We start from the raw sequence: 5,061 nt of genomic DNA on the forward strand, positions 1-5,061 counted from the left end.
AGTCAATGATGGGTACGATTTCCAGAGGGAAACAACCTAAGACAGGCACAGTGACCAGAGGGAATGGAGGCAAGGCTGGGAAGGTTAGCCACCTCCAGCTGCCTTATTAAAGCAGAAAGGGGGAGATGTTGGGCCTTTAAAAAACTAACACCACCTTAAAGTGACATTACAAGTGGATTAACGTGGCATCCTAAGACGGCACCGGGAGAAAGCAGGGTGGGAGTGTCTGTGGGAACCTTGCCTTAGCCCTTATTGGCCGCACTTGGGAAAACTGCGTAATTGCAATAGCTAGGTATTGAGAGAGGATGCATGCCCTTAACCCTTAAGCTGATTGGAGGATGTAAAAAACCTGCCTTTCCCATTTACCTTTAAAAGCCAATGCTCATGTGTTAATAAATGGAACTGCTTGACAGAACCCCCACTGCGTCCGAGTGTCCTTTAACTGGGCTGGTTTGGGGCCGGTGATGTGTTCACCTCTCTTCACTGCTCTCTTCCCCTGTCTCCTTCAAAAGGGGACTGGAGGGAAAGAGGAATCCCGGGCCGCTTGCTCGCCCACTGAAAGGAACGAGGCTAGGGCTGTACGGGTTGGCTGCTGGCGGCGGACCTGACACTAAACCACACCCAACGGAACCTGAGGCGAGGGCCATGACCAAACTATTCTATTTTCCCAACGTCTTCCAACTTAAACTAAAAGAAGAAACTCAGCAACCCTAACACATAAGGAAGAAAATAAAAAGAATAGAGTGAAAAACAATAGAGAAATGACAGTTCTGTGCTCTCTGCCCACTGGTATCACAGATGGGGACAGAAGCGTGGCAGGTGGCAGAGAACTCCCTGCCCAACAGAACTTCCCAACCCCTGCCCCCAGCCACACACCTCATGCTGAATCCCATTTCATCCTTCTCGCTTCTATGCCTCCTTGGGGCCTGGGTGTCCTCCTGTGGGGGCTCTAGGGGAAGGGAGGGGGTCACCATGAACTCCAGGAATCTCCTCTCATGAAAAGAGGCTCTAGGGCCACCGCTAGGTCTGCAGGCTGGATGTATGCTGCGGTTCTCCTCCTGGGACTTCAGGCAGAGCCTGGGCTCTGAAGACCTACCATGCATTACCCAGCTCATAATTCAGCTTCTCTGGTGCTGTGGGATGTTTGCCGTGCTGATGGTCAAAACTGGTCTGGCTTGGTGGAAAAATTTAATGAAAGCCAATATGTAGGGTATTCTGCTTTGAGTGCTACTCACCTGAAAACTCTAAGATTTCCATGTCCATTTATTATTTTGATGAGGTTCCATGTTCCCCACCTCCATTTTGTCCACCTTTCAGAAGCCACTGAAGAGAGGTGCCTGTGTCTCTCACTATGAGTGTGAATTTGTCTACTCCTTAAAATTCACTGACTTTCACTTTATATGTGGTAAGATTCAGCTGTGAAGTGCACAGACATTAAAACTATTATACCAACCTGACAGACTGAATCTTTTATCAGTATAGATTTTTCTCTATTTCTAAAAATTCTTTTTGTTGTAAAGTCAATTTTCTCTGGATTAAGTGTAGGTATTTTGACTTCATTTTGGTTACTTTTTCCATAAAATAAAAAACCCATTTATTTCTCTTTAAATTTGTTTTACCTACTAATCCTAATAGTTGAGGTCTGCATCTCCTGGTTAGCATTTCGGAGATGCCCAGGGGTATTACCAGAGCTAATGAGGCTGTCCCCAGCAGGTGGTGGCAGAGGGAGCAGGGATGGCTCCTGACCCACAGGAACTTGAGAAAGGAAATGTGTTGTTTTGAGCTGAGAGCTTGGTGCTATTTCTTATGCAACCACAGAAACCAACAGTTCCGTATAAATGTCCCCAAACAGAGCAGCTCCTGGGGTGGCCATTTCTGTGGCCCTTCGCATCATTATTCACACAGTCCTGCCTTGCCACTCTGAGGCCCCAACTGATGACCACAATATGTAAGCAGAGGACATGGCCACCAATAACCATTTCCTTCCACCGAGGTACCATCTTTTTCAAGCTCTCTTTTTCTTTAAAGGGACATTCCTAGACATGCCAGAGAATTCTAGTAAGTCACTGGACAGAGCTGGGCCACATTTTCTACCCAAAAGGATCAGCAAAGGAAAGATTAGTCTCAGCTAATTACAAAACCTCAACCAAAATTACCCCCTGCATAAATCTGTGTAGAAGAGAATAACAAAACCAAATCAAGAATTTGTTACAGATTGAAGACAGCTCTTTTGTAGCCAAACAACAGTCTGCTAGAGCCTCCTACTAATTTATTAGACAGTAATTTTGTAAACTATGATAACCATCACCAGTGATATCTGCAGATTATATGAGGGTACTCAAAGAGTTCATGCAGACATTCACATTATCTTTTAATTCTATTTTTCCACAAACTTTTAAAAGTACCCTCTTATTGTTTACCAGGTGCCAGGTAATATTCAAAGCACTTCATTTATCTAATTTACTCCTCACCCTGATGCTTTGAGGCAGGCCCTATTATTACTGCTTTAGTCAAAATGGTCCTTAGCCAGAAAAATAACCATCTTTGGGGTAGCTAAGACCAAGCAGAAAATTTCAGTCAGCCCTTAACTTGAAAACTGATAATTATCAATTCCTTGAGGTTAGCAGAAGAATTGTGAGACTGCCGGGAGATGAAATCACCCCTCTTATGTTGATTTACTTCAGAGGTTGCTCAAGTAAAATTCAGGACTGAAACTAAGTTTCTTGTTTTTGTTACCTTTCTAATGAGCTGCAAACAAGGGGCGATATGGGAGGCAAGACAACCGAGGTGGTTGTAAACTCCCCTTCTTACTTACAGGAAAACTCCATTCAAGTTAATTAGGAATCCAAGTCAGGTGTTTTTATGAAGTTTGACTGAGGTTATTATCCTTGAGCTCTCCCCCAGAGATAAGGACTCTGACCTTGAGGTGACATCAAGGACTTGAAGTTGACCACAGGTGCTGTGACACTGAAATTCCCAGTCCATCACGGGACCCTGACATTTGACTCAGACCATCAGCTGCTCCCAGACTTTTACCCCGCCCCCTTTTTTCTTCAGAATGGAAGACCCTTGCCTCATCTTCCCGCCTCTTCCCCTGTATAAAACCCAGAGCAGGCATCGGAAGTTGGGATGACTTTAGCCTGGTCACCCACCAGATGTCAGTTATCTGAATAAACCTTCTAATCCTTGCAGCAAATTCTGGACTTTCGAGTCATTTGTTTAATGTGAGAGGGCAAGCCAGGCCTGGTCTGGTGGTAACATACTGAATATGAAGACAGAAGCCCCGAGTGGCTACTACAGTCTAAAGTCACACACAAGTTGTTGGGAAAAATAGGAAAATGTCAGGGCCCCTCGGATGTTCAGAGTTTTGCTGAGCATTTGCTGTAAATGTCTTCAGGTGTTCCTTGTTACTACTTAATGTAAGTTGTGTCTGGGCACCCAGGTGTCCAGGGTTGTGGACTTAAGTATAACAGACTAACAGCTCTGATCCACGGCGCTGCTTAGAACTCTCAGAGAAGCCACTAGGACAGTTGCTCCTAGATCTGAATAAAACCCATTCATTTTCCTATACCCACGGCTCCCAGAACCTTTTTTTCCTGTTACCTAGCTCACAGACCTGCGTGTGGAGGGTTTGTAACCCGACCTGTGCAGCTGACCGGAGGCGTCTGTAAGCCCGAGCTTTACACAAGTGGATGTGAGCATCATCGTGCTGCCCTGTTGGTGGCAGGACACGCACAGCACTCCATCACAGCCATCAGAAGCACACACGATCTCCCAGTTCCATGGCACTTGGTACACACACTTATTCCTATGCTGCTGCCCCATTTAAAGAAGTGAGAAACAGAAATGAAGGAGAAACCGCCCTTCCAGACACATGTTTTCACTGAGTAGAATAAAATGAGTACTGTTGTTTACAGCTGTTTAAATTAATTCAGACTTACGCTGCTGACAACTTTGTGGCTGATTTCTGTATTCCTATCGAAGTAATGTTTTTTTTTAAATTTTAGGTTTTTTTGTTATTGTTGAGTTTTTTATTGTAAAAAACAATCCAGTTTTAAAAACAAAACTCATTTTCCACATTTGAATGTCTTTAAAAGTACCTGAAGGATTCGTTATCCTCCTGCATTCTGCTTCTCACAAAGCACTTTTGAAGTAGGTCTCTTCCAGATTCTTTTTCTTTTTCTCTTCTTTTCAGAAGGAGGTAATTTTGTGTTCCATACTTTTTTCATTTTCTTCAAACAGCTAAGAGGTTTGGGACCACTTATTTTCTTGTACTTTTTTCTTCTCTGTTCAGGGTTTTTCACTAAACCCTGTTCCTCTTTGAATTGCTCAATTCTTTGTTTCTCATGCACTGAGACAAGCTGACATGACTCTACTGCTTTAATAAAGGCAGTTACTTTGGGAGAAGTTTTGTCCAAGACTATACTGTTCTGAATAATAAATATGAGAGGAACCCCAGCCTTTTCCTTTACTTTCACGGACAAACTATAATACTTTGACGCAAAATACTGATAAAGATTTTCCTCTTCAACCACTGAAAGCAGACATTCTGATTCACTCACTGCATTCTTGAAATGGGGACAATTTCAAACTTGGCCTTTATTTGCAATTGGTCTTTCCCAATATGAGTCCTTTCAAAGTGTTTCTAATTTCTTAAGCACACATCTGGTGGTGCACAGCTGTGTCTCCCCCATAATTTAGTGGGGTAGCTGCTCCCACAGCTGGATGCAGCCACAGTGACACCTGACAGGTGCCACTCTGCAGAATCTGGTATGGTTTCTAGACTCCAAAATTGTTGCAGAAGAAGCCAAGATGCATGTTTCTGATTCATGATCTTCATGCCTAGTGGACCAGGACCAAAGCCAGTCGACCAGGAAGCATCAGGAAATGCCTCATGCACACCCTAGTACCCAGCATCAATCTTTGTATTGAAGCCACTGACTGGCTCTTTGTTAATTTCAAACATTAGAAAAACTTATCTTCTTTACTTTGCAATAATGGTCATACAAATTTGCCTCCTATAACACAGTAGAAAAAAGTATGCAGTGAAATACTTTAGAC

The 5,061-nt window shown here is 43.6% G+C and overlaps 1 pseudogene; it reads right to left on the reverse strand.

Annotated features, from left to right (window-relative positions):
- Positions 1-4,112: 4,112 nt before the first annotated feature.
- LOC103602554 lies at positions 4,113-4,840 on the reverse strand (annotated as a pseudogene).
- Positions 4,841-5,061: the final 221 nt, after the last annotated feature.

This window comes from Galeopterus variegatus, unplaced genomic scaffold (genome assembly GCF_000696425.1).
Source record: "Galeopterus variegatus unplaced genomic scaffold, G_variegatus-3.0.2 Scaffold4191, whole genome shotgun sequence".
Classification (NCBI taxonomy): Eukaryota; Metazoa; Chordata; class Mammalia; order Dermoptera; family Cynocephalidae; genus Galeopterus; species Galeopterus variegatus.